This window comes from Oryzias latipes, chromosome 13 (genome assembly GCF_053564925.1).
Source record: "Oryzias latipes strain Hd-rR chromosome 13, Olatipes_Hd-rR_3.1".
Classification (NCBI taxonomy): Eukaryota; Metazoa; Chordata; class Actinopteri; order Beloniformes; family Adrianichthyidae; genus Oryzias; species Oryzias latipes.
The window spans coordinates 28,820,037-28,833,604 of record NC_136249.1 but is presented as its reverse complement, the minus strand read 5'-3'; the positions used below and the strand labels follow the sequence as shown (position 1 = coordinate 28,833,604).

The 13,568-nt window shown below is 38.1% G+C and overlaps 1 protein-coding gene and 1 long non-coding RNA gene across 4 annotated transcripts in view; one reads left to right on the top strand and one right to left on the bottom strand.

The window, feature by feature from the left end:
• The window catches only part of cadm2b (cell adhesion molecule 2b), a 201,747-nt gene that overhangs the window by 146,431 nt on the left and 41,748 nt on the right, over positions 1–13,568 (top strand). The window lies entirely within an intron of this gene.
• On the bottom strand, positions 697–2,349 carry LOC105355386 (uncharacterized). The gene is made up of 3 exons (XR_002874513.2): positions 2,178–2,349; positions 1,924–2,080; positions 697–891 (listed from the first exon to the last, which is right to left on the bottom strand). It is a non-coding gene; the product is annotated as an uncharacterized LOC105355386 (long non-coding RNA).

The following is a 13,568-nucleotide window of genomic DNA, read 5'->3' as shown; positions in this document are numbered from 1 at the left end:
AGACAACTGTTAGAGCAATAAATGAGAAGTGGGAGAGACGAACCTAAGACGCTCATGAGACAAATCTGAGAAGAATGAGTCCTAAAAGAGATCTCATCGTTGTCTGTCTGATGTCTCTTTCATGTCTTAATCATTTCTCTTGAATGTCTAACCAAAGCCGTTAATGAGAATGATATTTGAGATGTATTTGAGAAAGAAAAGATCATTTATTTTTATAGCAGTGGTCACCAATCCTGGTCCTCAAGGGCCACCATCCAGTAGGGTTTATATGTTTCTTTGCTCCCCAGATGTGAATCAACAGGTGATTAACCACCTCCTGCAGAACTTGAGGAGGCAATTCAACCACTGCAGCAGATCTGTTGGAGCAGGAAAACAGCTAAAACATCCAGAACAGTGACCTTCAAGGACCAGGATGGGAGACCACTGATATACAGTAACAGTAAAAACAATACTAGAAATGTAAATGCTTTACACTTTATTTGGGCAGCACCATCATCAGTACAGCATTTGAATTGTGGTAGCAGTATTACACATTTTTTAAAATATTAAATGCATTAAGTACATGAACCGTGGCGTACTCCATCTGGTTGACACGCTGGTCATGAATACTTCCAGATTTTAAACAAGACACTGAAAAAAAAACATTATAAAAACATAAACATAAAAACATTCTCTGAAACTTGCAGACTATCAAATCCATGAACCAATTTGAGAACCAAATTAAGATTAAAAATAAGAAAAAAGATGGAAGAGAAACCAGTCCGCATACTGTAGATCATAGCAGTAGCCTTAGAACCTGCTCTGCCCTACATTTGCTGACAAAGGCTTTCTTGAGCTTGGCCTCTTCAATTTGTTCCCAACCAGGTAGAGTGGCACATCTTAGGACATCAGCTGTAAGACAAGAACATTAAAATCTGGCATGAGTAAATTGATAATAGACCGCACATAACAAACAAAGATAACACTTCAAGCTAGAAGCAAACTGTAGTTTTATAAAAGCAGCTGCATAATGCTACCATAAGATTACGTTTCTGTCATCCCTAAAAGCAGCCACACGTCGCTAGAGAGGACATCTGTTTCAGTTAAAAGAATTGAAATGCAGCATACTATGGGCATTAACTATTTAACAAATAAGGTTCAAATCTGTTTCATTTCATTTTTCATGATACAGTCCAGATCAAACATTTAAGAAATGATCAAGTCACATTTTGCATGGTTGGCTCTTAACAAGGGAAAAATAATACCCATGTCTTAATTGGGACGCTGAGGGCTGATAGTGTCAGACGGCAAACTGTGGAATAAGATATTTCAACGAATATATATTATGCTATGATTAAGAATTTTGTGGTCAATATTTTTTGGATTGTTCAGAATATTTCCATTAGTTTTTTAAATGAGAGCACTTTGGCTTAGGTCTTTGTTCTGTTTGAGACTGAAGAATTATCCCTTAGTGTTACAAAAGTAAAGATTGGAAAAAAGTCTGTTATACTTAGAAAACTTCATAAAGCCACCCTTTAAATTGTATTTTATTTCTTTTACTGTGACACAATCTTGCTATTTAAATCAAATTACCCCAAAATAAGGATTTTCAAAGCTAAATTTTAGGTTAGCCAGGGCTGCTCATTCCTGGTCCTTGGGATCTACCACCCTGCCTGTTTTCCAGATCTCCAAGCCCTGCTAGCTGTTGATCAGCTCAACCAGATGTCTCCACATTCTGACTGAATGAACACACCTGGTCCAGGTAATCAGCAGCAAGCAATTCAGGGAGAGTTGGAAAACAGGCAGGCTGGTAGATCTCAAGGACCAGGGATGAGCAGCCCAGAGTTAGATTAATAAAAGATTAATTAGAATAATTAACTGCAGGTCATGATTAACTAACCACACCCAAAAATGAATCGCATGACAGCACTCATAAATATGTACCTTTGCAGAAACTCCAGGGTTGAAGCCAGCTCAGTTGGATAATGACTGTTAAAGCAGAAGTAGCTTCTGAACATCAGGCACAGTGCTGCAATGTTGTTGTGTACAATGGAGCGGTTCCAACTCAGCATGAACCTCCTTGGGGAAAAGCAAGACTGTCCTAAAGACAGAACAATGGATAAAGTAAACATGTCACTCATGTACAGTGTACAAAGACAAAACCTTTAGAATAATTTAGCATTTGAAACTTTACTTACCACATAAATAACAGTTGGAGTCAACGGCACCTGCTGCAGTTGGACCTCGTCTGCATCTTCTACAAGAACATGGCATCCTCCTCATTAAAGTAGCAGAGCAGAAGAAAGCGCATCTCTTTAACATCTCATCTCTTCTGAGCAGCCACTCTGCTCTCCCCGCATCATCTGCAGCCTTTTAGAGTTTGGAAAAACGTCTTGCTTTCATCATTTCTGCAACAAGAGTGCAAACCATTTCCTTCCTAGTCTTGGGCCAGGTCCCTTTCCAAAGACTCTCCAAAGACTGCACAAATTCCTCAGAAAACTTACTCCATGGAATTTCAAAGCAGTCCTCCCAGTCAATGTATGTACAGTCCTTGGCTTCTGGAAGATGTGGATGACGAACTCCTCGGTGACAATAACAAAAGTGATGGTGATTGTGCTGGTGAGGTCTCAACAGATGACGATGTGCTGTTCTCTGGCGTTTGGTCTGCAACAAAAAACAAACAAACAGTATAAGTGTATTAAGTTTACACTGTACTGTCAGTGTGTTACCCATTCATATTCATATCCACTTCTGTGCATTACAAAAACTAATTTGTAATGTTTGAGACTCACATTTCAATTTCCAGAGAGCAAGACGTTTCCGGGCTTGAAGAGGTCTCAAAGCTGGCAGCAAGTCAGCCTCTTCTATGAATCGTAGATCCTCATACAACTCCATTTATTCCAATGGACTGCAAGTGTTCTTCCAGGATGTCTTTTGTGGCTCTGGTAGGACTTCCATAATGGCAGTGTGGAGGAACATGGGTTCTGATTCACTCATTTTCACGTGTAGAATTTAGATCACCTTGAATCAGAGAGGGGAAAAAAAACATGATGTACACACATTTTATACAGAACAAAGTAAGATCTGGAAAGGTTTTTAAATATGATTTATGATTCACTAAAATCCTCGAACATATCAGTGTTGACATTTGTTGGCTTGGCTACATCTGTGCTCTCTAAACATCTCCACCACTGACAGAGGGCTGAGAACATGTTTTCCTATACAGTACATACTTAAATTTTCAGATTATGCTTTCTAGACATGTGAGCAGTTAATGATGACTTTATTTAAACACATGTCCATAACCAGTTTCAAAAGATGACATGACAGGACAAACGTCTGCAAGATGATCTTTTAAACAAGATAAAAGCATTTTACAGCGTAAAAATTGAACATACAGTGAAACTGCACATTTTGAAGTTAGCAATAATGGAAATGGTTTGTAGTGTCGTCACACTGAATGGGATGAACCCTGCAGACCCTTAACTGAAGAGCAAAATGTCTTCCAACAGTTACTTAGCACTCACGCGTTTGGAAAAATATCAAGGCTCATTCTGTAAACTCTGCACTGCAAATAACTCTTCAATGTCTCTATTTTTTATTACAAAAAGCACAAGTAAACCTTTGTAAAATGTAATAATTACTTATACAGCCAAAGCCACCGCGAGTAGCCCAGACGTCTGCATTACTGGCGGAGCTAGCTTAAAACATCTTTAGCATTCAACTGAGTTCAGAGTTGGAGGAAAGAAATCGCAAACTTACCGTGCAAACTTCAAACATTTTACTTGAATCTTTTCCAGACAAGCAAAAAAAATGTTGGAGATTCATCCCACGGATTGTTAAAACGCAGAAAAAATACGACAAGCGCTCGTCAGAAGTCTCTCGTTCTCTGCACTTCTCCCGCTTGCAGATTCCGGCCCGTTGGTGACGTCAACCACAGACTTTTCCCTCCCACTGTGATCAACCAATCAGAAATCTGTGTCAAGTGAGGCTGTGATACAGTTTAAAATTCAAATCGGGTTACTCCAGGCTTCTGTTTGTTCAATATGATGCAGACTAAAATCAAGAAAACAGAAAATATTTTCAGCTTGTAAGGCTGCATGAAGGGGGATTGTTAAAGACAAAGATAAATTAACTCAAACTGAACCCCATAAATCTGTACCACCCTAAAGTTGATTTATTTATTTGATTATTTTTATTTGTGTATTTTATTTGTTTGTTTCAAATGTAAAATCTATTTTTTGTTCACTTTAAGGTGATCCAAATATGATCCCAAATGTCCTTTATTTAGTTCAGACATCAATGTGTTAAATGTTTTATACCCACCAATATATAAGTGTGTGTATATGCACATATGCGTGTATGCATGTGTGCCAGTGCATGCGTGTGTTTGTGTTTAACTAAACCTAGCATCATTAACCCAACATACATTCTTGTTCATTTATGTTTATCTAAGCAGTCAAAAAAAAAGTTTTTTAAATCGACACTGCAACGTTGTCTTGAAATTTCATGTTTTTTAAGAAGTTTCAAAAATATGTCTTTTGAGGACATGACCGTCTTAATGATTTAACTTTTTTTTCTTGAAATTGTAATTAAGTTATATAAATATGTAAGCAATAAACAACTTTTTTAGGTTGAACATAAATAAAATAAAAAATATTATTTTCTCGAGATGAACTGTAATGGTGTCATCATAAGACTCATTTTAGGGCTTGTACTACTCTCATTTTTCTTTTTGCTGAGACAATAAAAAAATAGGCTAAAACAAGATCTAAATTATTGAGCAACGAGAGACAGAACCATTGATGTCTTTCACTGAGACGTAAATGAGATAGGAATTGGAAGTAAGGATATCAAATTGAGACATACTTGAGCGCAACATAATATGGCTCATTTTTCTCTCAATTGAGATCTGGAGAAGAGACAGTTGTGAGAGAATTTTGAGATCTCAAACAGTGCTCACTGTGAGACTTATTTCTCAGGAGAAATGTTTGAGAAGAATGAGAAAAGCAATTTAGTCTCAAACAGTTCTCATTTATGTCTAGGAGACGTAAATGTGACAGAAACGAGATCTCATCTTCAGTTTTGCTTTGCTATGGGAATGAGAGATGTTTACATCGAAATTTTACGGTGATGGTCTCGTTATTATAAGGTGTCCACCTATCATTACTATGCAGAAAGCAGCTTCTTCTGGCTTTGTTTGCACACAAAAAAAAAACAAGCAGCAGAAGTAAAACAGCAGTTAGATAATTGCCTGGTAGTAATTTTATATAAAATGTAATCGTTGTTGATGTTTCAAGTGTTTTTGATATAATATTTGGAGTTGTTTGTTCTTTGGCCCTGCTCACGGTTTACAGTTTATTCTGCAGTGGCGCCTGACTGCTCTCCAGCCATTCATCAAGGAGCTCCTTTCCATTATTTGGTGCAGTCAGCTGAAACTGAGAAACGCTTTTGGGGTGGTTTGCCTCGCTCGTCCTCTCTTTAACTCCCAGATTTCTGAAACAGAGAGATTCCTTGTGTAATTCCCTTTCTGGTTTAAAATATTGGTCAATATTAATCTGAGAAAAACATGTTCAGTAGAGTTTTAACATGTTTTGGATTTGTTCGCAGCCTGCCATTTCTTCATCATAATCCTAAGAATTGCAACAGCTAATCTTCCTAATTCCCTCTACTCATAGGTTACATTTTTGTCACGTGCTTCACATCCAGATCAAAAAGCGGAAAAAAAAATTACCCTGATCAGTATTTTCTGAGTGATCTAATTCATCCTGTGAAGAAACACTTTTTCAGGATGTCGTACTGGTCTCAGATTTCATAGGTCTGTGATTTGAGCGGCATTATGATAGCAAACAAAAAGACTTGCGTCTGATCAAAATGAAAGAACACATTGCTTATGTACATTCAACAGCATGCCATTTTAAACATTTCAATCAGTATTTTGATTTCACACATGCTGCACAGGTTTCATTGCTGAGAAGAATCTGGAGTTTTCAAAACATTTGTTTCTATGGTTCAAATTAGGGGTGTCAAACTATCAATTGAACGATAACAGATAAATTAGGGGATTATTTTTTTTTTATCACATTAATCTTATTTTTAATCCATAGTTAATGTCTATTATGTAAGAAATAATGCTGATCAAGGTGTCCGTTATCAGAAATTGAGTGACGATGCCGAGGCCTGAACGCATCACACAGTTGCTTGTAAGCAGTCCATTCATTTTTGATAATGGACACTTCGAAGGGCATAATCCTGCTTTGATCACTTACAAAAGAAATAAATATGAAATCAATTATTAGTACTTTAATCTTTTTATATTTTTAAGTTTTAATTGCAGATACCGAGCCTGCACCGACCTAGCTGTGCTGCAGAGGAGGAAAGTGCTATAAATGCCGTTAAACAAAGCATCATTTCAGAGGCAAGGTGCACCTCCTACCGCTCGTCTCCATCTAGATGATGAAGCAAAAGTTAGTTTCAAAAAAAACAAAGTTTAAATTCTTCAGTTCTTTCAGTGTCACCCCTTAGAGTCTCATTTCCACTTTCTTATACTTATCCTTCTTTTTTGCTGCATCTCAGACTTCAAAATTGTCAAATTCTCAAAATAGGTTAAAGGAAACTATGAAACCTTTAATGTCTTTTCTACTGTCTTGTTAGTGTGATACACATGATTTGATTGATTTCTTCCCTGTATATTTTGTGTCTTGCGTTTATTTTTTTCTCTTATCTTATTTCTGTGGTGCTGCTACTACAACTAAATTTCCTTTTGGGGATTAATAATGTTGATCTTGAATCTTGAATTTGATTTATTCATTTATTTCAAGCATTGTAATCAAAGCAATAAAAAAAATTACACACATTTATCAAACTCATTACAGAAATGTTGAAATGCATAGTTTAAAAAGACAGAAAATAAAACAAAACAAAAAAGTCACTCAAATCACATTTTGCTTAATTAACCTTGTGCTATCTAGATGACCCATCCTTGCATTGACATGTAATTCCTACCATGACAAAGGTGGATAAAGGTGGAAAGATTTCATGTAATCCATGGACACCAGTGAGGATCACAAATCATTGAAGAAAAAAGGTTCAGCGCACTGTCTAGTGGGTCTAGATGACCCAACTCCCAATGTTAAAGTGCCTAGGATAGCACAAGGGTTAGATGCAGTGATCATTAACTAAAGTTAAGTAGAGCTTGATTTATTGCTTGAAAAGGAGTGGGAAGAAGCAAACTTATATAATACCACCCCTGCTGAGTTAATTCATTTTATAGTTTTACAGTTTCTGATCTGATAGATTCTTTTCAAGTATCAAAATGATTGATTATTGATTATCTGACAATCATTCATGATTTCAGTAAACAGTATCGGAAACCAATATATAATAATCATTGATTATTATTTGAACACATTATCACAATAAACCAGTATTTATTGCTACAAGGTGCAGATCAAGTAAAGAAAATAAATAGCTTATTGATTATAATTTATTCTCATTCTATTCAAACACCTATTGAGCCTTAACTCCTCTTATCTTTAAATCGTGAAGTCAGAGCTCCTTTATACCTTTTCTTGAATATTTGAACATTTTTTTAGCTTATTACTTAACCCGTTCCAAAGTTTAATGCCTCACACAGACACACAGAAACTTTTCTTTGTGGTTCTTATCAGTTTGATCTTGAAGTTCCTGCATCCCCTCAGTTTGTAGCCTCCTTCATTTTCTGAGAACTGTTTTTGGATGTTGAATGGTAACGATTTCCCACTGACTCTGTATAGAATTTGTGCGGTTTAAAAATCCACAAGGTCATGCAGTTTTTAAAAGTCTGGATTGATAGAATAAATTCTTTGTATGATCAAGATAGCCGGCTTTATGTACAATTCTGATGACTCGTTGTTGAAGTAAAAAAAGAGGAAGTAGTGAACACTAATAATTATTCCCCCAAATTCTTATACAGTAGGTCAAATATGCTAATATTAAGGAGCAGTACAATAAATATCTACTGTTCTATTCTAATATATGTTTAGATTTATTTACTTTTTAATTTATTTTACTTTTTTGAAACTTTAGTTTGTATGAGTCTGATGTGTTGCTTCCAATTTAGTTTGTCATCGATAAAAACCCCTAAGAATTTGACGTCTGTAACACTTTCAATTAGGACATTATTTATTTCAATTGAGAGCTCGGCATTGGCGTAGTAGTTACCAAAAAAACATCACTTTGGTTTTATCTAGGTTCAATGATAATTTGTTATAATCATCCATGATTTTATTTTGTTTAACTCTCTGTTTACCACATTGATAAGTTCCCTATGACTGTCTGTAGAATAGAATATGTTTGTGTCATCAGCAAATAATATGAGTTTCATAAGCTTTGAAACATTGAATATATCATTTATGTAAATATTCAATAGCAGCGGGCCCGGAATTGATCCTTGTGGGACACCACAACTTATCTCTATGGTTCCTGATGTAAATTCATCAATCTTGACCAATTGTTTTCTTCCCATTAGATAGCTTTTGACCCAAGTTAACACTACTCCTCTTATCCCATATACTTCCAGTTTTTCAAGTAGGATGTCATGATTGAGAGTGTCAAATGCCTTTTTTTTAAGTGATATTAATAAGACGTCCGTGGTCAACATTTTTTGGATTGCTTGATAAAGTGTTCCTACTGTTTTTGATGTGTTAAGATCAATTTTAAATTTACATTTTTTTCTATTTGTTGTAGACACCCTTTTGGTGATGTAAAAATTAAGGTTGAAAGTCTGTTATAATAAAAAAATCTTTATAAAGCCACTTTTTTTATGAAAATACCTCAAAATCAGGCTTTTCACAGCAATCATTAGGTTAAATTAAAAATAAATGATTAACAGAGGTCTTAGTTAATGAATGGCTCAAAAAATAATCGAATGACAGCACTAGTTAAAATCATTAAATATTAACTTTAATGATGAAGATGCTGTTTTCTTTTGCATTTACACCCCTACCACTTTTTTTCTTCTCCTGCAGGTCAACATTTGATTCATGAGGCCACATTGCTTGATTGTGTATAAAGTTAATGCCACCGCAGAGAGATGTGTCAGCAGCATTCTGAATGTGTGAGGCACAGCAAACAACCTGACTAATCTCATGTGTGCTGACATTGTGACTGATGATCACATTGCTGGTGGCCCACCTGAGTGCGGACCATAATCTCTTGGCTCAGGGTGATACTGCAAGGTTCAGCTTTTGCTCGTATGGTTTTGTTGTGCAATATGGCTCTAAGAAAAAAGAAGGCTTTCTCTTAGATCACTGGGATTGTCATTAAAAAAAAACTTTTCTAAAGGTTAGAGTGTTGCGCGGAGAGCAATCACAGCGTTTGGTCCACTAGTAAGCTGATGATGGAAATGTTTCTGTTTAGATGCAAGGTCACAAAAACAGAACTGGTGATAGCTTTATTGGGTAAACTCAAACTTAATTGCAGTAATCATGCAGCAGCAATTATTTGGAAAAGACTCTTCCTCTTCATTGCAATGAAGCACTTGAATGCTGCAGTACACAAAACTGAAGCATAAAGTTCAAATGTAGAGAGGATGGTCTATACGGCCTCACAGAGGTTTTTAAGCTCATGCCTTTTCCTCATTTCTTCAGTTCGTTTCAATTCAACTGAAAAATCTCCCACACTTTGTATGTTGTTTTGTTTGTTGCATTAAAGTCACTTTAAATAACAATAAAAACAGTTTGTAAAAAATGGATTTTGGCTAAATCCAAACTCTAAATCCTAACCTTAAAAGACTAGTAAGTAAGGATTTTTTTTTAAATGTCAAATATGACCCATTTACAAAGTAAAAACCAGATAAGACGTTTTAGATAAAACAGATAAGAATATTTTCCAACAACTGTTTACTAACTGATTGTATTCTGATGATGAAAACATGATTTATGTAAAAATACAATTACTTTCATATTTTATTGACAAACCGTTTATTGCATTGTGGTCTATGCTATCTACTGAGCATTAATGCATACTAGGTTTTGCTGAGACTTCTGGGAAATTTCCAGGGCACTACATTTTGGAAATGTAGATTGGAAAACTGTTGTTGAAAATACAGTGGCCAGAATGCATAAGAAATACAACTCCATTGAATCCACACAAGAATGCTCGCATACGTGGATTAAAGTCTACATTTTTCAAATGACTGCAGAATAATAAAGTTGCAATCTGCTGCATTGATCTTTAGCAGTTGTGTAAATTATTGATGTACATTTAAAAAAAAAAATCTTTCCCTACCCTATTTTGATGTTCATTGCAGTTAGTCAAACCCTTCTATGCCTGTAACTTCTACAAAACAAAAACAATTTATGTTAGTTGTTTTCATGAAATGCCACTTTGACTCAAACACCTTTTGCTCCGTCAATCTTTCTCAGGTAAAAGTGTTTATTAAGGTACCGTGGAACCATTTACAGTCAGAGCACCTTCAAATCTTTTTAGCAAATGCTCCCATATGTGAACGACAAGGTTCAGATCAGGTTACTACAAAGAGCAAAGTGTGTGGTTCACCTTTTTTCATACTCATCAAATCACTCAGTGACCCTTGTGTGTCCTGTGGATGGGGGCATTGTCACCTTGGAGGAGACGGCTGCCTTTAGGAAAGAAATGTTTCTTCACAGGATAAAGGTGATCACTTAGAAAACCTTGGTATTGATCAGTGATGACCCATCACTCTTAGAAGAAGAGTGGACCCGTTGCATGCCAAAACGGCTGCACTGCAGAGTTGTCCCACTATTTAAAGACATAGAGGACCAAATTTTTACTTTATTAGACTGCATGGATACAAAAGAAGTAAAATATCAGCATTAAAGGGGGTTTTGAATTTTGCAAAACTTTTGTTTTGTACCTTTATTAAGTTGCTTATTTTCTCTCAAATTCTATAAAATACATATATTTTTTACTTCCTATGGGTAGGAGTGCTGATGATGTATGCTAATGAAACAAAACAGTTCAGGTCATTTGAGCATATCTGAAATAACCATATGATAAAGGATTAGTTTAATTCTGAATATAATTGTTTTGAAAGATAGTACAAAAATGTATAAGACTAACATATTTTTCAGATTATAAGTCAATCTTGAGTATAATAAAAAAGAAAAAAGCTGTCATGGTGCCTCTGTCAGGTTCCTTCCCCCTCCCCTCTCTGCTTGGCCTCTGATTCATCCCAGCTGCGTCCACTCATCTCATCACCTCACCGACCTACTTAAGGAGCCTCAAGACCAGGATTCATCGCCAGATCGTTACCCCTGATGGTGCTAGTCTGGTCTTCCTCTCTGTCTTTTCATGTCTAGTATCTCGTCCATGCCTCACGTACGTTTTCCTGTCTCCAGGACCTTCATGCCCACGAGTGGACACCTCGAATCAAGAGACAACCGAGCAGAACATCACCAGAAGCCACCTACCTAGTCACGGAGTCTCAGTCACGTCCAGAGCCATAGCCGAACCTCCAGCCAAGCCAAAGAGCCACAGCCGAGCCGAAGCCACGCCAAGAGCCACAGCCGAGCCGAAGCCACGCCAAGAGCCACAGCCGAGCCGAAACCACGTCGGGAGCCGCAGCCGCACTTCCACGTCTCGCTTCGGAACTTCGACGTCCCTCCAGCTTCGCCGCCCTCCTGCCACAGCATACTATGTCACCTTTCTGGAACTATTAAACTTACTTACTTACTTCCATTCACCTCCTGTCCTCCTTCGGGTTCCAGCAACTGGGTCCGCCAAGTTAGCGAGCCATGACAGAACGATCTGGCCAGACACCCGACCCAGCTGACCCGGAGGGACTTCGCCTCGCCGTAACCCAGCAGGGAATCTTGCTAGGACATCAAGCTGACGCTCTATCCCAGATGGCATCAGTTCAGCAGGACTTATTTCGCAAACTAGACGGTATGACACAAACTCTGATTGAATTAACCGGACAACATGCTAAGTCTGCTACAGGTTTAGCCTTACCGTCTTCCAGCAACATCTCCGCTTCCGCTTCCGGTTCAGCCGACCTACCGGAGAACTTCCGGCTACAACCGGAACTGTTTCTAGGTGACGTCGAAGCCTGCGGCGGTTTCCTATTGCAATGTGAACTCATATTTCAGCAAGCCCCCAGGTACTATCACACGGACCTCAGCAAAATCACTCTTGTCATTAATTCACTTAGAAACAAAGCCCTACAGTGGGCCCAAGCCTTTATCTCGGCTAATCCCTTCTCTCACCTTAGTTATGACCGTTTCCTAACAGAGTTTCGTCTGATTTTTGATCAGCCCAGAAAACAGGAGGAGGCTACAAAACGCCTCATAAATTTGAAACAACGTAACCGAACTGTCAGTGAACACATCATAGATTTTCGTATCCTGGCAGTTGAAGCTGGCTGGCCAGACTTGGCGCTAAAAGGCATCTTTTATCAGTCACTGAACGAGTCCATAAAAGATCATTTGTGTACCCAACCTGAAGCTAATACTTTTGAAGATCTCGTCACAGCAGCTCTCAGATCCGACATTCGGCTCAGAGAACGTCAAAACGAACGTCCACTGAACACAAAAAAATCTACCACCACTTTCCTGTCGTCTCCCAGAACAAATTTAAATACAACCTCCAAAACACCGGAGGAACCTATGCGAATAGGTCATTCCACATTGTCAGCAGAGGAGCGACAACGACGCAGGGATGAGGGTTCATGTTTCTATTGCGGGGCTCAAGGACATTTAGTCTCTCAGTGCCCTTTGCGTTTAAACACCCGAACCCCTCCGCTAAGCGACAGGTCGCGGGGGGAAGAAGCTATCACTCATTGTACCTTGAGTTTTCTTTACATCCCGGTCAAGATTGTTTGTAAGAACGAAATTCATTGTTCCAAGGCCCTTATTGATTCCGGAGCAGAACAGAGCCTGATAGATCATGATCTGGTTAACAAACTCTGCCTTCCCACAGAACCTTTGGATACCCCCATTGAAGCCTCTGGCCTAGGAGGTCAACACCTCTCCAGGATAACGCATCGCACCAAACCTGTTCAACTGCTTTCGTCCGGCAACCACCGGGAAACTATACAATTTTTTATTACTCAATCTACTCACACTCCTATTGTCTTAGGCTTTTCATGGCTTAAACGTCATAACCCTCAGTTCAATTGGTGCCTAGGTCAAATCACTAACTGGAGTGCCTATTGTCTGGCTAACTGTCTTTCGTCCGCTATACCCACCGCTCACCATCATTCCACTGTGCAGTCAAGTAAGGTTGATTTAGAAAAGATCCCTGCATGTTATCATGACCTTCAAGATGTCTTCTGTAAGACTAAAGCTAACACACTACCCCCCCACCGTCCCTACGATTGTGCTATTAACCTTGTGCCCGGCTCCACACTACCTAAGGGGAGATTATTCAACCTTTCCGGACCTGAAAAACTTTCAATGGAGAGCTACATCCAGGAGGCGCTCTCCCTGGGTCATATCCGTCCCTCCTCCTCCCCAGTTGGAGCAGGCTTCTTCTTTGTGGAAAAGAAGGATAAATCTCTCCGTCCCTGTATTGATTATCGGGAACTCAACCAAATAACTATCAAGGATAAATACTCCCTGCCTCTAATC